General features: G+C 47.1%; 1 protein-coding gene and 1 long non-coding RNA gene across 2 annotated transcripts in view; both read right to left on the bottom strand.

Moving 5' to 3' along the window:
* LOC308471264 overlaps positions 1-11,262 on the bottom strand; it is a 91,414-nt gene extending 80,152 nt beyond the window's left edge. The window contains exon 1 of the long non-coding RNA XR_013982857.1: positions 10,958-11,262. This is a non-coding gene — a long non-coding RNA (uncharacterized lncRNA). The remainder of the gene's footprint in view (positions 1-10,957) is intronic.
* NFE2 (nuclear factor, erythroid 2) overlaps positions 1-15,471 on the bottom strand; it is a 31,128-nt gene extending 15,657 nt beyond the window's left edge. The window contains exon 1 of the mRNA XM_080994830.1: positions 15,208-15,471. The gene's annotated coding sequence lies outside the window, so the exon portion shown is untranslated. The remainder of the gene's footprint in view (positions 1-15,207) is intronic.
* Between the last annotated feature and the right edge of the window lie 9,009 nt (positions 15,472-24,480).

Here is a 24,480-nt window from a genome sequence, read left to right as displayed (position 1 = left end):
AATATTGAAACATTAAAATATTAAAATGCAGCCTCATCACAGGAGGAGAAAGGAAAAGGAAAAAATAAAGAGAGGGAGGGAATCAAATTGGCTCCAAGCCAAAGGCCAGGCGGAACAACTCTGTCTTCCAGGCCCTGCGGAAAGAAATCAGATCCTGCAGGGCCCTGGTCTCATGAGACAGAGCGTTCCATCAGGCCGGAGCCAGTGTTGAAAAGGCCCTGGCTCTGGTTGAGGCTAATCTAACTTCCTTAGGGCCCGGGACCTCTAGGGTGTTGCTATTTATGGACCTTGAGGTTCTCCGTGGGGCATACCGGGAGAGGCGGTCCTGTGGTGGAAGTGTAGAAGGTGATTGGGTCAAATCCGGCCCATGGGCCTTAGGTTGCCTACCCCTGCTCTAGACGGAAGCAAAGAACTCTGTGTCCAGAAGGAGAAGAGTAGCCTGGCCCCAAACCCCTGGCCAGAGAAGAAGCAGCTCTTAGATCAGGGGTAGGCAACCTAAGGCCCATGGGCCGGATGCAGCCCAATCACCTTCTGAATCCTGCTGGGAATCAGCGTGTTTTTACATGAGTAGAATGTGTCCTTTTATTTAAAATGCATCTCTGGGTTATTTGTGGGGCACAGGAATTCGTTCATCCCCCCCCCCCAAATATAGTCTGACCCACCACATGGTCTGAGAGATGGTGGACCGGCCCACGGCTGAAAAAGGTTGCTGACCCCTGTCTTGCTTCTCCCTTGAAGGAATTAAGGCAGGCCTAACACCCTGTTTTAGGGACTGGAAAGCAAGAGGGAAGCATGACTGGCCTCTTCGATCAACCAGGGGTACAAGGGGCAGCCTTGCCTTCCAGGAAGAACGTCGCTACAAGGAGAAGACCAGCGCGTCCCCATCCAATGGGCAGAGATGGAACAGTTGAAGGGAGCTTCCTCTCGCCCTCTCTGCCCCATCAACATACACATTGCTTATCAGTTAAGCTCAAGGCCAGGGATAGGGAGCCTGTGGGCCTCCTGTTTTGTTGGACTACAACTACCATTATTCCCAGCTGGTTGGGGCTGGTGGGCTTTGGAGTCCATATGTCCAGATTCCACCTTGGAGGAAAGGTGCGATATGAATGTAACAAAATCAACCAACAAACACGTGGGCCATGCATGCACATATGATTAAAAACAATAGTTTTGAAGCAAGAAGCGCCATCTTTTTGCCTGTGGAGAGGGAATTCCACAATGTCAGGGCTGCCGCAGAGAATGCCGCTGAATGACAAAGAGGTTTACAAAATATAAAAAACCAACTGCACAACATTATTAGGAAAATGCACCGCAGTTAGAACACACTTCATTTAAAATATGCAACAAAACAATCCCATTAAAACAGGTGTCAAGGGATCAAGCAAATGCCTGCCGGACTGATTATCCGTTTCTGTGTCATCCATATGACATAACTGGCATAACAAATGCCTGCCCGTATGACCCGTTTGCAAATTAAGCCCCTGTCTGGATGTGCCCAAATACCCAGTTCACTGCTTTCAACTGGCGAAGGGCAGCACCTCAGTGAGAGCTGCTAATCCAATCTGATTGACAGCCCCACTGAAGGCTGAGAAAGACTCCTGTCTGCATAACTAAAGCACTGTTGCCAATCAGAGTAGACAGTACAGACTGAGATGGATCAAGGCTCTGACTACAGTGGTACCTCTGGATGCGAACGGGATTCATTCCGGAGCCCTGTTCACATCCAGAGCAGAATGCAACCCGCGTCTGCGCATGTGAGGGTCGCGATTCGCTGCTTCTGTGCATGCGCGTGACGTCATTTTGAGGGTCTGCACATGCGCGAGCGGCAAAACCTGGAAGTAATGCGTTCCGTTACTTCCGGGTCACCGTGGAGCGCAACCCGAAAACACTCAACCTGAAGCAACTTCTACCTGAGGTATGACTGTATAAGGTAGTTTTCAATGTTCCTGTGACACAGGGACCACCCATATGTCGGCTAAGTTTTACTCAGAGTATACCCAATAACACTTTTGACCGATAAAGCCTTAAACGGCTCAGGACCGCAATACCTCAAGGACTTCCTCTTCCCATATGAACATACACAGACCCTGAAATTGTCTTCTGAGGCCCTTCTTCGTGTGTCTCCTGCATGTGAGGTCCAGAGGGTGGCATCACGAGAACGGACCTTTTCTGCAGTGGCTCCCCGTTTGTGGAATGCTCTCCCCAGGGAGGTTCGGCTGGCACCTTCATTAGACTCCTTTAGGCACCAGGCAAAAACGTTCCTCTTTAACTTTGGCTGATTGACATCCAATACCCTTTTAAAATGTGTTGGGGAGGGGGGAATTATTGAGTTGTTTTTGTTTTTATTATGCATTTTGTGTTTTTATATTGCGATTTTTTGTTGTGAACTGCCCTGAGACCATCAAAAAAACGAAGATCATGGCCACTGGTCCCATCACCTCCTGGCAAATAGAAGGGGAAGAAAGGGAGGCAGTGAGAGATTTTACTTTATTGGGCTCCATGATCACTGCAGATGGTGACAGTAGTCACGAAAATAAAAGACTCCTGCTTCTTGGGAGAAAAGCAGTGACAAACCTAGACAGCATCTTAAAAAGCAGAGACATCACCTTGCCAACAAAGGTCTGTATAGTTAAAGCTATGGTTTTCCCAGTAGTGATGTATGGAAGTGAGAGCTGGACCATATAGAAGGCTGATCGCCGAAGAATTGATGCTTTTGAATTACGGTGCTGGAGGAGACTCTTGAGAGTCCCATGGACTGCAAGAAGATCAAACCTATCCATTCTGAAGGAAATCAGCCCTGAGTGCTCACTGGAAGGACAGAACGTGAAGTTGAGGCTCCAATACTTTGGCCACCTCATGAGAAGAGAAGACTCCCTGGAAAAGACCCTGATGTTGGGAAAGATGGAGGGCACAAGGAGAAGGGGACGACAGAGGACGAGATAGTTGGATAGTGTTCTCGAAGCTACCAGCGTGTGTCTGACCAAACTACGGGAGGCAGTGGAAGACAGGAGTGCCTGGCGTGCTCTGGTCCATGGGGTCACGAAGAGTTGGACACGACTAAACAACTAAACAGCAAATAGCCCTGAGACCTACGGGTATACAAATTTTAATCATCTTAGTCGAAAACCACCCTTAGCCATGACTAACTTTTGCTAGATTGCGCCTACTGTTTCAAAATGTTGTTGCCTACTCCAGAGCCTGGTAGATTACAAACCTGTATCTATATCTATATTTCTGCAGGAAGCTGGGAGGGGAAGCATATGCCAAGAAAGATAATATACAGAGTGGGACTGTGTCAGTACTCCCTGCTCATCCAAGGATTTGAAATTGCTCCTCTGAGGAAGGCACACGCAGGGACAGCAGAAACCTCTTAGGCAGCCGCATGCTGTGTTCGCTTCTGCTTGCCAGGAGGCTGAATTGGGAAAGTCACTGAATATTGTCTAGCTGGCTGGCATCTTTGAGAGGACTGAGTAAACTTGTGTGCTAAAGCAGGGATGGGAAACCTCAGACCTGGGAGCCATACGGGGCCCTCTAGTCCTAGCTCTCTGGCCCTTGGGACTCTCCAAGGCCACACCCTCCAACCAGTCTTACTTTGCATGTTTTTGCCTGGCTGGAATTGTCCTTGAACTCTGGCAATGCATAGAAAGTAGCCTACTGTATAAAGGTAAGTAAAGGTAAAGGGACCCCTGACCATTAGGTCCAGTCGTCACCGAATCTGGGGTTGCGGCGCTCACTCATCTCGCTTTATTGGCCGAGGGAGCCGGCGTATAGCTTCCGGGTCATGTGGCCAGCATGACTTAGCCGCTTCTGGCAAACCAGAGCAGCGCACGGAAACGCCGTTTACCTTCCTGCCAGAGCCCATTTATCTACTTGCACTTTGACATGCTTTTGAACTGCTAGGTTGGCAGGAGCAGGGACCGAGCAACGGGAGCTCACCCTGTTGCGGGGATTCAAACCACCAACCTTCTGATAGGCAAGTCCTAGGCTCTGTGCTTTAACCCACAGTGCCACCCGTATAAAGGTAGAATTCACATTAATTGCTCTCCCCACTTTCCCCTCTATCCCTACACACCAGTCTGACACGTGGCCCCTAGCTGGTTGCCTAGAAGACAGTGTGACCATTAAACCCATCCACTGTCAAGATGGAAGATTATCATCATCATTATTTATTTTTATGCCACCTATCTGACTGGGTTCCCCCAGCCACTCTGGGCGGCTTCCAACAAATTAAAACACAATACAACATCAAACATTAAAATCCTCCCTGAACAGGGCTGCCTTCAGATGTCTTCTAAAAGTCAAATGGTTGTTTATTTCCTTGACATCTGATGGAAGGGCATTCCACAGGGTGGGTGCCACTATCGAGAAGGCCCTCTGCCTGGTTCCCTGTAACCTCACTTCTCGCAGTGAGGGAACCGCCAGAAGGCCCTCGGAGCTGAATCTCAGTGTAGGAGCTGAACGATGGGGATGAAAATGCTCCTTCAAGGCCAAAGCTGTTTCGGGCTTTAAAGGTCAGCACCAACACTTTGAATTGTGCTCGGAAATGTACTGGGAGCCAGTGAAGATCCTTTAGGACCAGTGTTCTATGGTCCCGGAGGCTGCTCCCAGTCACTAGTCTGGCAGCCACGTTCTGGATTAGATGTAGTTTCTGAGTCACCTTCAAAGGTAGCCCTACGTAGAGCGTGTTGCAGTACTCCAAGCAGGAGGTAACCAGTCCATGAACCACTCTGGCAAGACAGTGCATGGGCAGGAAGGGTCTCAGCTGGCATACCAAATGGAGCTGGTAGACAGGCTTATGTGTGGGGGCATAGCCACCACTTTCATGTTACTATTGTGACAAATCGCAGAGGAATAGCTGTGTAGTCTGTTGTAAGGAAAAAATAGAGCCTTCATTATAAAGGACTCCTGGACAGCTCAGTCAGGAGAGCACAGGACTCTTTAATCTCAGGGTTGTGGGTTTGAGCCCCACACGGGAAGAAAGATTCCTGCATTGCAGGCGCTAATGACTCTTGTGGTCCCTTCCAACTCTACAGTTCAATGATTCTACAATTCTATGAGCTACTAACATGAGTTTGACCAAACTGCAGGAGGCAATGGAAGACAGGAGTTCCTGGCGTGCTCTGGTCCATGGGGTCACGAAGAGTCGGACACGACTAAATAACTAAACAAGAACACAATTCTATGAAAAGATTCCTGTGGCCCTTTGAAGTCTCCCGCCTATATTGTGGCATAAAAAGCTTCCGTGAGTGCTGGCTCACAAACATTAATTCCACCGCAATAAAATTCCCAAGGCTATCCTGAGAGCCCTCCCGCAGGACATTTTGTTGTTTTGGCAACCATTGTACCAACAACCACCAGTCTTAGCCTCCAAAGGGTCCTGGGAGTCAAAGTTTTCTGCGCATTTTTGGTTAGAGATCGCCAACAACTACAATATTCCCAGCATTCTCTGGGAAGAAAGAATGACTGTTAAACCAGGCCTTTGAGGGCCCCTCCAGACTGTTGTTGATTATTATTATTATTATTATTATTATTATTATTATTGGTGTATTCTGCAACATGTTCTTGATACAAGAATAGTGCACCAGCCATGGATTTGTTCTGCTCTGTGATGATTCCCCAGGACAAAAATAAACCAGAGCATTTGTGGTAGAAAAAGTGATGGGATTTCAGCAAGAAGCTATGGGATATACATGGATTGCAAGTGAAGCAGTGTGACATCCCCAAAATGTTTGTAGGCACAAACTGTATTGAAAGCAAGATGGTGTCAGGGACCATGCTGAGGAGGGCTACACTGAGGAGGAATGGTGGGAGCCTCCCCCTCCCCCTCATGAATCTTCCCAGGAGCAGGAGGACAGTATAGATTTGGAACAGCGGTTTGCAGAGGGACATAGTTCAGAAGGAAGAAGCTGGGAAATACTGGATGGGGAACAGCTGAAAGAAGAAACACTGGAAGAGAGAGGGACAGCATTCACACCCCTTCTCCAAAATCACAGAGATCTCAGAAAGTGGCAGAACAGAAAGCACAGAGGGTACAAGCTCAGATTACAAGATGTAGAAGTGACGTAGATTAATAGGGACGGAAGGGAGTGTAATCCTTAATTGGGAGCACCGCCATTTCTAGGAGATGTTCTTCTTTGTTCTCTCACTGTGATTATTAAAGTTTCTAACTGGTAAGAAGACTCCTTTTCCTTTGTTCTGTTTATCTACTGCCACGGGAGAGGAAGCTGATTCCCTGAAGCCTGACATGTGACTGCTCCAATAGCATCATGAGAACAAATCATCATGAATGCGCAGTAAAAAAAAATAGGTCCAGGGAAGGGCTGTGAGAGAAGCTCCATGAAAATAAGTTTGGGGAGGGGAGGTAGTCCAGAGCAGTGTTGCATGATATAGCCCACCGGATGCTGTTGGATTACAACAACTCCTATAATCCTTGCCCATTGGCTAGGATGAGTGCTGCTGATGGGCTCAAGGCTGAAGAACACGGAGCATGTGCTTTACATGCAGAAAATTCCAAGTTCAACTGCTGGCATCTCAAGTTGAGAAACGACAACACCAGCAGCAGCAGGTGACGGTGAAGACCTTCCTCTGCCTGAGATTCTGGAGAGCCATTGCCAATCAGAACAGAGTAGAAAATAGCTGCTGACACAATAATAGTTCATCATTGGTGGAGTCATCCTGGACCGCCTACAAATCCTTCTCCTTTATTAGATGTCAGGTGATGATTTTCCAGTGTTACCACATTATTGCCATTTGGAGGAGCGCCCATGCGCTATAGCACAACGAAAGCGGGGCAATAATCATCGTCTTATTTGTAGGCCGCCTTTCCATAGTTAAAACCATGCTCAAGGCGGCTTACGATGCGAAAAGATTTACATAATTACAAACATAGCAAAAGTAGTCAAAAACTATGAAATAAAACACACCAGAAAGTACACAACCCAACTGAACAATCTCCATATAAATCATAGTATCTGAAAATAAAGATACAAAAAAAGTATACATAGCAGCAGCTTCCTCAACCTCGGCCCTCCAGATGTTTTTGGCCTACAACTCCCATGATCCCTAGCTAGCAGGACCAGTGGTCAGGGGTGATGGGAACCCTCAAAACATCTGGAGGGCTGAGGTTGAGGAAGCCTGCCCTAAACAATATCCCAGCTCAAGGGAGTGTTCAGCAGCTTCAGCTTTCGTAGCTGGAGTCAGTCAGTCAAAAACAGAAATTTAGCCTAGTTTGGGACCACCCATTGCACTGTAGTAAAATCGCACCACGTGACTGCAATCAGTTAATAATAATTTAATGATAATTTCATTATTTCCACCTCGCCCATCTGGCTAATGCACCTTATGCTATGTAAGGCTTTAAAAAATTCAATTTCCTTGCCAACAGAAAGGGAGAGGGATTAGGCAGAACTATTAAAAACCACAGTCTACTCATGTGATTGAAGTGCAGGGATTTGGGCATCTTTTTCAAAGCAATTTTTATCTGAAATATTGCTCTTCCAACCCCTCCCTCCCCACTGCCAAGAATATTTGTGGTATGAAAAATTCCAAGATTTGGTTAACATCAAGAAATATAAACCTATTTAAAAATAACTATGAAAAAATTTGGCTTGAGGTAAAAAGAAATTTAGAAATATGGAGTAGAATGAATCTCTCATTGTTAAAAGTTCCAAGATTTCAGGGGGATGTCATGGGATTGCACTGATTGGAGGTGAAGCAGTACGCTCGCCCCAAAACTTTTGGAGGTGTAAACAGTATTGGAAGTGGGGTCAATGGTAGCCACCCCAGCACCATCGTAAGCACAAATCTTCATGAAAGCACAATGGAAAAGACATCTGTGCTGGTCCACTACACATCTCAGGCCAGACTGGCAGCCTTTCTCAACCTGTGGGTCCACAAATGTTGTTGAACTACAACTCCCATCACCCCTAGCTAGCAAGGCCAGAGCTCAGGGATGATGGGAGTTGTAGTCCAAGAACATCTGGGGACCCACAGGTTGAGAACCACTAGGCTGGAGTCTTCAAGCCCAGTAGCCTTTGTATGTGTGTGTGTTGAATTTGTGATGCCCCCACCCTCCATTGATTTGAGCCATCCATCCCTCTGGCCATGCTCTCCAATGTAACTGTGGTGCGCTCCTTCTCCCTGGGGACATTTATGGTGTGTGATGCGCTCATAGGCAAAGTACTGTTATTGTGGGAGGCCCCAAGGATCTGAAACTGCTCTGCTCTCTTCCTCCCGCCCACCCCACCCCGGAACCTCTCTCTGTGGTCTGCTATCGCCTCTCGCCCTTTGCTTTTCCCGTGTGCATTTCGACAGAGACTGGCCCTGCAATTTCCGATCCTCTGCTAGGATGTTGCATAAGAAGAAGAAGAGGGGGGGGAAACCCCACACCCAGAGCTCCTGAGACACCTCAAGTCTTCTGAGGCCAATGGTGGTGATGGGGGAGAGAAAATGTATTAACACGAGCAAGGCTTCAGTGGGATTTCTAAACTACAAATTCCCCAATTGGTTTCTCCCATCCCAAGAATAGGTAATCTGGCAAGTTAGGAAAACAAAGAGGCGATGGAGGACGCAAAAACTGCCAGCATTATGGGTGCAAAATGGAATCACCAAATGCAGATGCAGAATATCTCTGAACGCCAGATCCTGGGCCCAAACAACAGGGGATGAGCATTTGTGTTATGTGACTACCAAAATCTTTTGACAATGACGTGAGGCCAGACTCAGTAAGGTGGTTCTTAGTTCTTGTTGACCTGTGGCATTCATTATCACACGATGTGCTGGTTGTTCCCTACATTGGGGTTGGTTTTTTAAGGGTTGGATTAAACCCGGTGTGAGGAACCTTTGGTCTTCTAAGGTTCAGGTGTAGCCCTACAAGTCTCTTTCTCCAACTCTCAGGAAGAAGAAGAAGAGTTTGGATTTGATATCCCGCTTTATCACTACCCTAAGGAGTCTCAAAGCGGCTCCTTTCCCTTCCTCTCCCACAACAAACACTCTGTGAGGTGAGTGGGGCTGAGAGACTTCAGAGAAGTGTGACTAGCCCAAGGTCACCCAGCAGCTGCATGTGGAGGAGCAGGGAAGCGAAGCTGGTTCACCAGATTACGAGTCCACCGCTCTTAACCACTACACCACACTGGCTCTCCCCAGTCTACTATCCCTCTCCGCAAGCCCCCAGGCCACACGCCTCTGCTTCACACGCCATGTATTTCTGCCTGGCTGGAATGTGTTACTGAACTGCGATCATGCCTCTCACTTGTCTGGAAGGAAGACAGAGGGGTGTGGGTGTATGTTGAAACCTCTGGCTTTTGCATGGCTGAAAATCAGCTGGTAAAAAGACGAGTTGCACTACTTGCTCTGCCCATTTTTGCTTCTGGCCGATCATGGCCCACAGCTTTACCCAGGACAGAATGCGGCCCTCATGCTAAGCAAGGTTCCTCCATTCTAAACAAGCTCATCTCTGGCCCAACCAAAGATTGGGGCAAGACTTCCCTTCCCACTTCTCAGAGGGTGATGTACCAGCCACACCAGGCGTTTGGAAATAGGCCCCATGGCTCTGTCGTAAACCCATGCTTTGCATGTCTGAGCTGCCAGACTCAATCCCCAATGTCTGCAGTTTAAGCAGGTGGGGGGGCCTGCAGTCCTTCCAAATGCTGAACTACAACTCCCATCATCTCTGACCATTGCACATGACAGCTGAGGCTGATGGGAACTGGAGAGAGTCCAGCAACAGCCAGAGTCGTGTTAGCAGGGTCTGGTTATAGGTGATGGGAAAAACCTCTCTATGGCTTGAGACCCTGGAGAGACAATACCAAGGGCCACATTCCCTTCTGTGAAGCCTTTCAAGGGCCACATCATTCCAGAACGGTAGGCAAAGTAGGTGGAGCTGTGAATGTAATTTTTACCTCTGCACAGTAGGCTAGTTTGTACATACACACTCAAACAACTCTCTCTATCTTCCATCTGGACAAGCAAAAGGCACCATCAGAGATCAAAGACACTTTCCAGCCAGGCCAAAACATCTGCGGTGCAAAGCCGTGGCAATGAGTGGCGCAGAGAGTGGACTTGTGGCCTCAGAAGAGTTCTGAGATCTCCACCCGTGTCCTAGACACACATGCAGAGCCTTTACTCAGGTGGAACCTGCTTGTAATGGCTCCAGGTGTGTAAGATCTGAATGACATGTGTGTGCTTGACACATGCCCACGGTTACATATAGAACTCACACATTGATAGGAGGGAATGACTCCAACTCTGTCGCCAGGGCAGAAAGCGAAGCAGCGCAGAGAGTTCTGTGGCCCAGAAAGCAGCTATAACACTGGCTAAAATGTATAGAACAAAAAATGAACTGTAAGGAAATGTAAGGAAAAGGAAGGTACATTTCACCACATGTGGTGGACATGTAAAGAGGTAAAAACTTTCTGGGAAATGATATATAATGAGTTAAAGAAAATGTTTAAAAACACTTTTGTTAAAAAAACCAGAAGCTTTCTTATTGGGTATAGTGGGTAGAGAGCTACCAAGACAAGATAAAAAATTCTTCTTATATGCAACAACTGTGGCAAGAATTTTGTTAGCCCAAAGAGGGAAACAACAGGAGTTACCAACAAAAGAAGAGTGGCAGATGAAGCTGATGGGCTTTGCAGAACTGGCGAAAGTGACGGGAAGAATCCGGAACCAGCGAGACCAAGCATTCCAAAAGGACTGGAACAAATTTATATTATATTGGAAGGACAACTGTAAGCAATTAACATCATTAGCAGGATTATCTGAAGATTTGTAAGATGAAATTGCTACCTGTTCAGGTTGAGTAATATAATATTTTAGGTAATGATATAACAAGGATGGGACAGGGGTGGCGCTCTGGGTTAAACCACAGAGCCTAGGACTTGCCGATCAGAAGGTTGGCGGTTCGAATCCCCGTGACGGGGTGAGCTCCCGTTGCTTGGTCCTTGCTCCTGCCAACCTAGCACTTTGAAAGCACGTCAAAGTGCAAGTAGATAAATAGGTACCACTCTGGCGGGAAGGTAAACAGCATTTCCGTGCGCTGCTCTGGCTCGCCAGAAGCGGCTTAGTCATGCTGGCCACATGACCCGGAAGCTGTACGTCAGCTCCCTCAGCCAATAAAGCGAGATGAGCACCGCAACCCCAGAGTCGGCCACAACTGGACCTTATGGTCAGGGGTCCCTTTACCTTCTATAACAAGGATAGGAAACGAAGCGAAATGTAAAGATGTAAAGTTTAATTTTGTAAACCAACAGATGGGGGGGAGGGAAGTGTTAGGTTCAGTTGAGCCAAAGAGATAAAATATGAGGGTACAATTTTATGTAATGTGATTATATGTAAATGCAATAAAAATCATTTACAACAGAAAGCAGATATAACACAAAGACTTCTGGTTCTATCCAGGAGAGGGCATTAGATTGAGAACACGTGTACATGCATACATGAGCACACACGTGTGTTATTCGTATTTCTATCTGGAATATACACGCACAGAGAAACACAGACATATTTTGGAATGTTCCCATAACACCCAGGTAACAGTGGTCCTAAAGGAAGCGTGTGTGTGCTGCCCATCTCCACCAACACAGATTGGGCAGGGAGTAATTTGTGGTCCTACTGACAGATGCCGCTGCACACAACACAGGAGGAAACAGCATGGCAGAGAGGAGTGATATGGTACGCGAAGATTAGAAGAAGCCTACTCAGGAGAAAGAAGCAAAGCAGACCTGCAAGACAGTCAAGTTAAAACTTCCACGTTAACAGAGGGACCTCCACACACACACACACGCATAGTCACATTCCTATTACACAATGACACCTCCGGCAAGCAGGTTGACTAGACAGTTTGGATCATGTAGATTAATGCACCACCACAAACCATAAAGGGGAAATAAGCAAGGTCCAAACCCCCCTCCCCTATACACTTAACATGTAAAATAGGAGCTGTCGGAGCTAAAAACAAAACACCACACATCCTGAAAGTCCCTTTGCTCTGGAAGCCCTTATCCCAAACTGCAGATGAGGGGTTGGGAGCGCTTGGAAGGCACTCTGAACATGCTCAAAGGCACTCCTTTTTATCTTTTTATTCCTGCCATCTTCCAAGGAGCTTAGGGTGGCCTTTTAGCATAACATCAACACATCTGCTAGCCTGAGGGAGAAGGGTACTGGTAAAATCCTCCTTACGACTTGCCAGGACCATACTGCCAGGAGCCAAGCTACAATTTCTAGGAGGGTTGAAAGCAGTTTGAGAGAGGTTTTGCTTTATGCAATGCATATAAATGTTCCTCTTGGCCTGCTGCTTCTGCCTCTGGATAAATAAGATTTGCAGGTTTCTGAAATAAGAAATAACTTCTTCAGCAGAGGCAAAAGGGCAATGATACAAACCAAACAATTTAATATATATTTATGTATATAAGCAGTGCTTTTTTCTGGGGGACGGGGACACAGGGGGACGCATAGCCCTAAACATTTTGTGAATCTTTGTACTTTTGTCCATTTACTGTATTTATTTTCCCTGATTTGAACTATAAAGTGGTGGTTTCCTTGAGTCAAAATGAGAGTACCCCTAAACATTTTTTTTGTAGAAAAAAGCACTATATATAAGTCTCTCTCGTTCTTTCTCCCTCTCCCTCTCTCTCTTTCTCTGTGTGTATTTGTGTCTTTCTCTCCACCATGCAAACAAACACTACCATCTCTCTATCTCTCTAGTCAACGTTATTCAAACTATCTTGGTTAAGGTAACCCACGGGACTTCATAGCTAAGCAAGGCTTTGAATCTCACACGCAAATCCAGTGCTCCACTACATTCCTCTGGCTCATGTACCTCACACATTCCCAGACTCAAGAGACATATTTTCTATAGGGCGTTTGTGATGATTTGTGTCCGTGCTGCTGTCAGGGCTGTCAGACACAACCCCACCTTCAATACTATTTGCTCCTGCAAAAGTGTTTGGGCAGTTATACTGCTTCATTTCCCACCAGTACATGCGCTGAAATCCCATAACTTTTCATACCACAAAAATCTGAGGGATCGGGTTGTCTCACTTTTATTGCACGATAGCCCCTCCAGACAGCAATAGCACCGGGAAAGCATCATACTTGTAATAAATGGATCTCCTAGTGGCAGCACCGTCGACTTGAAACTCCTTCCCTATTGACATCAGGCAGCAGTCTTCACTGTTCTCTTTGCTAAAAAAATGTTTTTGTTTAGAAAAGGCTAGCTGGCACGTGTTTTAATTGTGTGTTTTTTTAGCTTGTTGATTTCTATTATTTTTGAGTGGTTTAAATAGTTGTTTTTAACTGGTTTTTCCACTTATTTTTTAATTTACAGTGGTACATCGGGTTAAGTACTTAATTCGTTCCGGAGGTCCATTCTTAACCTGAAACTGTTCTTAACCTGAAGCACCACTTTAGCTAAAGGGGCCTCCTGCTGCCGCCGCACTGCCGGAGCACGATTTCTGTTCTCATCCTGAAGCAAAGTTCTTAACCCGAGGTACTATTTCTGGGTTAGCGGAGTCTGGAACCTGAAGCGTATATAACCTGAAGCGTATGTAACGCAAGGTACCACTGTATTCTTTTTTTCTAAACCGCTTTGATGCTTTATGGCAATCAAGCGGTAAATATTGTGAAATAAATAAGAAAATTACAGCTAATAAAACAGAGTAAGACTACCACCAACACCCTCTTATTGTGTCAAGAACATGCTGCAAGAAGACACTCCAAATAAAACATCAGTCTGGAGGGACCCTGAGCCACAACACCCAAATCCAACACCTGCCCCTCAGCCCTGGATTCAAATCAGAGAGAGCTGGCCGGCTACACACCTCCTTAAACAACTTCCACCTATCGTGGACCCAAAAGTTTGTGTTTACTCCAGGATTCCCACAGGTCATCTTGCATCATAATATGGGAGGAAAGTGTCTTCACAAGCACGCATGAAGCAACTGCATACCCCAGCTCAAGAAGTATGGGGGTGTTTCCTTTTGCAAATACCCAACTCCCCACCCCCGCCGTTATAACGGCTGTGACAGCCGCTTTCTTTCATCCTCACACAGGCTGGTTGTGTTGGCTTGCAACACAAATGTACACGCACAAGACTTGGAATAGGTGAAGGATGTTTCTCTTCATCCGTGTGGTTTTGTATTGCTGAGTTGTGTTTGTGCACAAGGCCACTTGTTGCTGGCCTGTTTGCAAGTGAGCCTGCGCACTTCAAAAATGCCCATGCAGAATGAACGGGTGCAGGGTGTGTGTGTGTGGCAACAACTGCAGCAAGCAAAGGCTATTTTACAAATATTTTGCAGCAAATATACACGGCCATTTAACATCATAACCCAGAGTCTAAAATTACCTCTCTGCCCCACGGGAGAATGCTGCAGCCTAATGCCACAGTCAGACCATATATTCAAAGTCACGGGGAATACTGGGAACTGTATTTTCTTAAGGTTGCTGGGAACTTTAGCTCTGTGAGATCGGAACCCTTAACAAACTACAGTTCCCAAGATTCCGCGCAACCATTAAAGAGGTGCAATAGTGCTTTAAGAGCATGGTGCAAATGTGACCTTGGTGTGCGTCATTTGTATGTACAAATGTTCTACTCCCTTCCACCCCGGGGGTTCAGGAAATAATTGCATTTTCCCTTGCAAAATGAGACACAGTTGCTCAGAAAAAAGAGACGCAACGGGAACAAGCCATTAAAGGTTCCTGATCAAAACACCCCATAAACGCACCTGTAACTTGAACACTGGATAAGGGCAGCTTCTGAGGGAAAGAAGCTTCTTTGCTCCTCATCATGAGACGCAAACACAAAAAAGTCCCTGGAGCCCGTGTTGTATGAGTTAAGGCCCTCTGAAAAAGCTACCTGCCCAAACTAGTGAAGGACCTGACATGCAGAGAGCCGGCGGGACTTCTGTCAGGAACCAGAGTTTTCTGGGGGTGGGTAGAGGGAGAGATTTGAAGGTGATGCCTGTCTACCCCATGGGCCAGGGAAATGGCTGGCGCTAGAATTTCTAACATTTATTTGGGGAAGGGCGGGGGGCTCCCATAGGAAGAGCGGCTCGGTTTGAGATCCTCCCCCCTCTTCTTGCTCCTGCTACAGCCTTCACCCCTCTCTCTCACCTGGCCACGCAACCAAGGAGACAAATAGCCCCCGCCTTGCTAGAGAGGGCTGCAAACAATGGTACCCTTTGAGGCAGTGGCAGCATGGCTCCTTACCTGCAGGAATTCCTAGCTGCTTGGGCCAGGTGTGCAGCCGGAGAGGGTGGACGAAGAAGCAAAAAGAGAAAAGGGTCTCCTCTGGGATGTGCAGGAGAAAGGACCCCCCCAGTTTTCCAAGCGGTGGGTGCTGTTTTCCCTTGATGGGCTAGGGCTGCTCGAAAAGGGCCCTCAAGGAGCTTCCATCGCTGCAGCAGTCGGTCCCACAGACTCCAGGTGGCCAGAGCTGTACAGTGCGTGTCCCGCCTTGTCTCGCTGGGGGCTGCTGATATTACATAACAGGAGCCGCCCCTGTGCAAGGGGCAGGGAAACCACAGGGCCGGTGGCGGCGATGGCTCAAGGGTTTTCTTCCCTCCCACAAAGCCTTGTGTTGCACCCTGCCTTTCCAAGAAAGGCCACAGAGCCGTCTCCTATCTGCACTTACAGAGCTCGAAGGAAGAGAGTCCACAGAACACCACAAACACATACCACACAAAGGAAGAAAACTAGAGAGAGTGTATCTGCCGCTCCGAGGTTACCCTGGCACAAACATACCCTGCAAACAGATATAAACGAACAGGGATGCCAGAGAACGGAATAAAACAAAAGGGAAGACAAGCAGGAGTACATGCAAGACGGCGCTTCAATACACAGCACAGGGCCGGCTCTGTCATTAGGTGGGGTTAGGCAGCTGCCTCAGGCGGCAGATGATGAGGGGCTGGGAGAAGATGGAGTGGTGTGTGTCACACGGCCTGCCTTGCGCCCCCTAAACTGGCCTGCTGCACCCAAGTATAGTGGCGGGTGATCTCTCTCGCCTCTTGTCAGTTTCTGTATATGGAATTGGTGGAGGTGGTGAGGCGTCATCTTGTCCTTTGCCTCAGGCGACGGAACATCTTCCACTGGTCCTGAATGTGCAGGTCACACTCATGCTGTCACACAACCTAAGTGTTCCCAGCTGCAAGGAATAACTGGACGCAGCGTGACAATGTTTGTCACGACAAACGCTCCACAGGGACACACGGCAAGATGGTGCTGGGCGTGAGGAGAGGTTACATTTCAGATACAAGGCCGCCATTTAAGAAACACACAATGAGAACCAGAGGTTGTAGCTATGCTACAAACCTGAGGAATTATTATTTTTTAATGCTTGAAGTGTTCTTGGGGTTTCTTGAGAATGGTCGTTTTGTGGCAATGCTAAGCATTCCTGGGTGAATGTCTTAATCCTGTCATGGGGTTACGGTCCCAGGGTTTCTTGAGGGAAACCATGACAGTGCACTGGATTACAGTAATAGTGGAGACATACCCACCCATTTCCATGTCATTCTCACTGTCTTGCACATATCTTTCTCTTTCGCTCACTATCTTCCATGCTCTCATAAGCTTGAAAAAAGAGACAAGGCATGTATTTTTGTAAACTAAGAAATCTTTAATAAATATATATATATAAACTTAAAAAATAAAAATAAATGAACACCCCTCTCAAGAATTCCATGCAAAATATGCTCCTGACCACTCCTCTTCCTGTCACATTCACTCTCTCTCTCTCTCTCTCCATTAGGGTTTAGTTTTGAGATTAATTAGTGCCTCCTTTGGGAAAGGTCTGTACGGTAGCAACATGAGAACCGGCCTTTTCTGCAGTGGCTCCCCATTTATGGAATGCTCTCCCCAGGGAGGTTCGGCTGGCACCTTCATTAGACGCCAGCAGAAGACTCTGTTTTTTGGGGGGAAAGAACTTTTAAACATTTTTTCAATTCATCATAGATCATTTCCCAATACTCTTTTACCCTTTTACATGTCCACCACATATGAAAGAATGTTCCTTCTGCCTCTTTGCATCTCCAGTGCTTATCTGATTCTGTCTTATACATCTTATCAAGTCTGTGAATTATTTTCAGGCAGTTCTCCTTCAAAGAATAACATGCTGTAAATGTCAAGTCACTTTCCCAGAGTTTGTCCCAGAGGTTAATATCTATATTGTGTCCTATATCTATTGCTCAGTGTGTCATTGAGGCTTTAACAAGCTTGTCTTTTGTTTCCCATTCTAATAAAAAGATTACAGTGGTACCTCGGGTTACATACGCTTCAGGTTACATATGCTTCAGGTTACAGACTCCGCTAACTCAGAAATAGTGCTTCAGGTTAAGAACTTTGCTTCAGGATGAGAACAGAAATTGTGCTCCGGCGGCGCAGCGGCAGCAGGAGGCCCCATTAGCTAAAGTGGTGCTTCAGGTTAAGAACAGTTTCAGGTTAAGTACGGACCTCCGGAACGAATTAAGTACTTAACCTGAGGTACCACTGTATACATTTTAGACAAAAGTTTCTCTTTGTTTTGTAGAAGTTCTTTTTTGAATTGTTATATATATATATATATACACACACACACACACACACACACACACACACACACAGTATTGGAAGCTACCCAGAGTGCTGGGGCAACCCAATAAAATGTGGGAGGTATAAATAGTAAAATTATAATTATGGAATGGGACGTCCCTATTTTCATTGGAGGAATATTGGAGGGTACACACCAGGCGAAAACATTCCTTTTCAACCAGGCATTTGGCTGATTGACATCTGATGCCCTTTTAAATGTGTTGTGGGAGGGGAGATTATTGGTTCATTGCTGTTTTTATTTTTACTATGTATTTTGTCATTTTCATATTGTAATTCTATGTTGCAAACCACCCTGAGATCTGCGGATGAAGGGCGGTGTAAAAATTAAATAAATAAATAAAACTACAATTTCTGCAAGACTGGATCCTCTGCCTTTTCATAGCATCCCGACAGGCAGAAATCAGACAGGTGCAGCCCTCCTCAGCTCTTACCTCCACGTGCATAAAAGCTTCACCTGCTTCATTCCGGCCTGTCCAGCTGTCATTCAAGGCTGAAGAGCAGAGCTAGGAGAATGGGCCAGTCGCTGCCTCTCAGTCTAACCTACCTGCCAGGGTTGTTGCGGGAAGAAAACAAAGAGGATGAGAACCTCCTACACCATCTGGAGCGACTAGGAGGAAAATATGTTCTATAAATGCAATAAACAAAATTATAGCAAAAAATAAAAATAAAATAAAATGCAATGATGCCCTGAAACATGATCCAGCTGTGGACATCTACTGTTACGCACTTCCCACAAGGTAAGGCTTGTGGTTTCTTGCCTTGATGCTTGTGGCCAATACATGTGGCCTTCTGTGCATGTGTCCTGGCAGAGAAAACACTCTGCCTATTCTTCTGCTCACTTGAAAACAATCAGGGGTCAGCAAACTTTTTCATCAGGGGGCTGAGCCACTGTCCCTCAGACCTTGTGGGGGGCTGGACTATATTTTGAAGGGGGAAAAAATGAACAAATTCCTATGCCCCACAAATAACCCAGAGATGCATTTTAAATAAAAGGACACATTCTACTCATGTAAAAACACACTGATTCGCGGACCGTCCGCGAGGCCAGATTTAGAAGGCGATCTGGCCGGATCTGGCCCCCGGGCCTTAGTTTGCCTACCCATGCTAGGGCATGGAAAAGATGCCTGTGCCTTTAATAGGCCTGTTCCAGCAAACATCCAGAATGTTTACTGGGGGGTGATAAAAGAGGCCTTTGTTTCCCCACTCAGGAGTGGGATGGCCCCATGGGGAGGGAGCCCCTCTTGTAGCAGGTGGATGCTTGGATGGCCAGACAATACGCTTCCAACCTGTTCATGCCTCTCCTTCCAACATCTGCTGCCCACTACCTGCTTAATATTATTTTTAAAATCGGTTGAGAGTTCCACCTGCAGTTGTCCCACCTCCTTCTGCATCTGGCCCTGCCCAATACGGAAACCCAGAGGGTTGTCCATGAGGATACATGGCCCACTCTGGCTAATAAAGGTTCCCCACTCTTCCTATAGAAGGACGTGTGTGGCGCCACAACCCCAGAGTCGGTCACGACTGGACCTAATGGTCAGGGGTCCCTTTACCTTTACCTTTTACTCTTGCTATAGGGCAACTCTCATGGCAGCCACTCAGATGGATAAAACCCATTCCATAAGCTGCCTCCTTTCGTCAGGTTGCATGTTTACAAAGCAGGATGCCATCACAATGTAGGGAAATTGTATGACCCGGGCAGAATCGCTGCAAAAATATCTGTAGTTTGCCATGATTGGGGAACGGAAGGTGGCAGAGTGTGTGTGTTTGGGGGCAGGAATGGGCAGCCGAAATAAATCCTAGGATGGAACGCATTTCTCCTGCTCAAGGTCCTTTTCCCACCCTGTGCTGCCAAACATAAAGGTAAAGGTAAATGGACCCCTGACTAGTCGTGGCCAACTCTGGGGTTGCGGCACTCATCTCGCTTTATTGGCCAAGGGAGCCGGCGTACAGCTTCTGGGTCATGTGGCCAGCATGACTGAGCCGCTTCTGGCGAACCAGAGCAGCACACGGAAATGCCGTTTACCTTCCTGCCAGAGTGGTACCTATTTATCTACTTGCACTTTGACGTGCTTTCGAACTGCTAGATTGGCAGGAGCAGGGACCGAGCAACGGGAGCTCACCCCGTCGCGGGGATTCAAACCGCCAACCTTCTGATCGGCAAGTCCTAGGCTCTGTGGTTTAACCCACTGCGCCACCCATATCCCGCTTCACTGCCAAACATAGTCACATGTTAAATTAATTAAGTTAAAAGAACCGGTCATACATCTGTATCGATTGCTGGCTTAGAAGGTCATTAGCATATTTTGGGGGGGGTGGGCAGTTTGTCACATGAGCGGTGATGTTTCGCTGGGTTGTCCATACATCAGCACACATTGGCTTCCATTTGCTCCTCACTTGAGCGCAAGCTACCTCTTTTCGTTCCCGGCAGCCCAAATGACAGGAGTGTGCCTTTTCCAGTTGCACATCGGGATTTCAACAAACAAGTTTGGAGGAGTCGTTCTCTTGAGGTCTCACGCCATGCGGAGGATTTCTTAATTGCAGTACATATACGGGGACTTTGAAGAGCTTGTGCAAGACCTCTTTTTCAGGATTTTGGTAGAGCTAAATGCTAGTCTTGTGCAACACCACTCTATACGTACATATTTTTTTTCAAGAAACAACAACAAATGGAGATAGATGTTGCTCCTGTCCGAAAAGCACGAGACTCCCTTTAGCCCACAGTGAACAGAAACAAACGCATTTCAACAACCTGTTTGCAACATAAGGACCCCATCTGGAAGCACCCTTACACAAAACTATAAAGTATTGTGTTCAGTGGAACCGTCTCCCTGTCAGCATCGCCCTTGAGCCAGTGCCACCGACTGGACTCATCCACTTCAGCCCCGACTGGGCCAGGCGAGCTGGGGTAGCACTTCCAGAGACCACCTTCTGCACAGGAACAGGTCTAAGTGCTGTGGACTCACAACTCAGAGTTGTGAGCACCGGATTCACTCCAACAAGAAGACAGTTGTCGCACAGCAGAGTACAGCAGAGTATAGCAGAGCATAAACGACTCGGAGAGCAGCTCTGTAGAATATCTTCTTTTATTCTATCTACAACTATAATACACAACTATGTACAGAGCTAAATGAGGTCTAAACGAAAATGCTGAATTGCACTGAGTGTCTGCAGCTGCTCTTAGCAGCATCCTTATCTATACACACAATCTCTCTCTAACACTCAGTCTCTCTCTCTCTCTTTGATGTGAGGCTGGAGTGGAATAAGTAGAGAGCAGAAACCGCCCCCTCCTCTCTGGAGAATCAGCAGAGAACATCAGCAGATTCTTGGATATGGGAGGGGTGAAATCTCCTCACTCCCTGGTAAGCGTGCCCAGAATTGTGGGCACTTCTGACTGTGTGGCTATAGCTTAATATCTGACCCACTTCCCAAATACCTACAAAGGATGTGCGCAATCCAATCCAGTGAAGATGGCTCAAAAAACCACTGTTTTAAAGCATGGTTTGCTTGGATTGATCACATTATGCCACATAATATAAAGAGGCAGGGGGAGAGAACCTCAGGCCTGGGGGCTGAAGGCAGTTCTCCCAGTATTTTGGGTGTCAACACTCTCTAAATCTCACACCATCCCCTGGCCCGACTCCGCAACCTCCTCAGGTGCTTCTGGCCTGGCTGAAATGTACCCTCTAAGGCTCTCGCTTGCCTGGATTGAGACTGGTGAAGCGAATGGGTGTCCGTAGAACCCTCTGACTTTTGCATGGCTGAAGTGCAGCCACATCCGAAAGGAAGAGTCACCTCCATTGTCCAACCTGCTTTTGCATCCAGTCCTGCCTATCACTGGAACATGGCCCCCAGAAGGAAATGTGTCCCTCTCTGGCTGATAAAGCTTCCCCACTCCTGCTATAGGGCAACTCTGATGGCAGCTGCCCAGATGGATAAAACCCGTTCCAGAAGCTGCCTCCTTTCGTCGGGTTGCATGTTTACGAAGCAGGATGCCATCACAATGTAGGGAAATTGTATGACCCGGGCAGAATTGCTGCAGTAAAATGTCTGCAGCTTGCCATGAATGGGGAACAGAAGCTGGCCAAGTGTGTCTGTGGGGGGGGGGGGTGGATAGCCAAAACAAGACCTAGGAAGGGATGCATTTATCCTGCTCAAGGTCCTTTTCCCACCCTGCACTGGCAACCACAGTCACATCCCACAACACTGCCCACCACAGGAAGGTCGTTACTGTGGTTTCTGTGGCTCCTCCTGTCTCTTTCTGCCATATGGACAACTTAAAAAAACAACAGAAAGTTCCCCAGGGGCTGGATCTATTTCTGGATATTCCCTGTAGGCGTCTTTGCATGCAACACAGGAATTTGGGCAGAGAGACAGAGATGGATGTCACTGTCACGAGAGCTGTGTGTATTGCAATCCTGTTGCACTTCATAGGGAAATTCCAGAGGCAAGATTATTTTGGCTGTTCATTGATTCTGAAGGCAGCAAGAAGCTGGCATTTGAAAGGATACTGTAGGCATGGCTATCAAGTGGATGCTACCTATGTAGGCTTGCTTGCAACCCTTCCCCTGTAAGATTTAATCCAGTGCCTTAAAGCAGCTGAATGAAGGGAGAGACTTGGCTTTCCGGTGTGAACATTCCGGGTATGTTCATATTAACACTCCCACTGCTAGTTTCTGAAGTTATCTTCATGTGACGTTAGCCACAATCTCTTTTGATTCTGCAGTTTCTTTACAAATATTGCTGTTGGATGCAGTCTCCCCCCACCAGCTTCAGTCCAAGCAAACTTAAGCAACATTCACTTCATACTTCAGAATTGAGTGAACATTTGAGATAGCTGTTGCACATGTGCAGATAATTGCGTATACGAAGATAGCTTCATGAATAGGAGTTCTAGGTGGGTTGTAAGGGGCAGGGAACCCAAAAAGGCCATGTGAGTTGGCTGACGAGATCTTTGCCCCCTCTCTGGTGTGAACAACATTGTGCAAATGGGGCTTGAAACACGGTGGGGAGAAGGGGATAACTTTGCTGTGTTTTAAGCCGTGAATGTGAACATATCCCTTGTCTCCCAGCGTGGCACGGTGGGCTGTTTTGGTTCGGGGCGATGAGTACCTTCCCCCTGCTAAAAGGCATGACTTAGTTGCTGATGTGTTTGTGCAACAAATGGAGCCAAGATCAGTCCAGCTCCTTCTAGCAACATGTTATTTGCACACGGACTGTATGCATATTGGGTTTGAAGGGCATCAAAATTAGACGCTGCATGTCATGTGTGACGAACAGCATGTGTGTACAGATCAGCACACATGTTGGATGTAATGTGTGAACAGCCTTAAGTGAACAGGGCCTTAAGGGGGACACAGAAGTCCAGAATGGCAATTGGAAGGGGCCCCAATCTAACCCTCTCTGAAGCCTCTATCTGCCAAGGCCACTCCCCACAGTCTGTGGGATATTATGAAACCAGAAAGGGAGGAGGGGAGGAGGCAGCTGGCAGGGCCAGGAAGGAGCCTTGTGTTGAGTTATCAGCTCCTCACAAGGCATCCGCCTTCCTAACTTCCTGTGCAACTGGTCGACAGGCTTCTGCGGCAGTTATTCCTAAGCCAGACGCTTCCCCCCACCAACAGTCAGGATCCCCCAGAGACAGACCAGCTGAATATCCTCACCACATCATGATGCTTGGGGGGCAGAGGTACCAGGAGGGGCTGGGGATAGAGACCCTCACCCATCAACATGAATACATGTCCTTGCAGCAGAAACAGAAAAAAATCCTTAGGGCTATAGTCCTATGCAAACTTAACTTGGAAGTAAGTCCACAAAACAATAAATAAACAATGAGACTTACTTGTTATGGTTATGAGTGGACAGCTCCTAATTCTTTCCTAGGGTTGGCAGCTCTGCTGATGAAATATGGCGTTTGCCGCTTTCTGAACCACACTGAAAGGGGGACATTACACCAGATGGGGTAGCTTCTGCCACCATTGCGTTAAGCACGAGAGCAGAAGCCATTTATTTATTTATTGAATTTCTATACCGCCCTATATCCGGGGGTCTCAGGGCGGTTCACAGAATAAAATCAAGATATAAAACCACAAAATACATGATAAAAATAAAAACAACAATCCAATAGTCGTGTCTCCTCCCACAAAAAACACATTCTAAAAGGGCATAGGATGTAAATCAGGTCAACCAAAGGCCTGGTTAAAAAGGAACATTTTTGCCGGACGCCTAAAGGTGCATAATGAAGGCGACAGGTGAACTTCCTGGGGAGAGCAGTCCAAAGATGGGGAGCCACTGCAGCGAAGGCCCTGTTCTCGTGTTGCCACCCTCCGGACCTCTTGAGGAGGCACACGAAGGAGCGCCTCAGAAGGTAATCTCAGGGTCCGAGTAGGTTCATATGGAAAGAGGCGGTCCTTGAGGTATTGCGGTCCTGAGCTGTTTAAGGCTTTATAGGTGAAACCAGCACTTTGAATTGGGCCCGGAAACTAATTGTTAGCCAGTGCAGTCAGACCAGGATCGGTGTAATATGCTAAACTGTCTTGTTCCGGTGAGCAACCTGGCCGTTGAATTCTGCACTAGCTGAATTTCCAAACCATCTTCAGAGGCCATACTAAAACAACGAGAAGAAAAAATCCCTTCTGCTCAACTTGTAAAGTTGTACAAATCCACTTAGGATCTGGAGTTGACAATCCTGCTCCTTGGTTTTTTCTAAGTGCTAGAATTCATTGGCTTTCGCTGCTACCTTTGGCTCAGAATCCAGCAAAGCAGTGTCCTTGAGAAAATACTTGAATCCCTCCCCCTGTATTCAGTTCCTCACCCTTGCCCTAAGACCCCAGACATCTACACAATCTTTGAAGACTTTTCGTCTAGCACTGCCAACTTTGTTGTTGGTCTCTGCCCCTGAAA

Source organism: Podarcis pityusensis, assembly GCF_964106645.2.
Source record: "Podarcis pityusensis genome assembly, chromosome: 2".
Taxonomy (NCBI): Eukaryota; Metazoa; Chordata; class Lepidosauria; order Squamata; family Lacertidae; genus Podarcis; species Podarcis pityusensis.
Note: the sequence above shows the minus strand (reverse complement) of the source record. Positions and strands in the feature narration are given on the sequence as shown.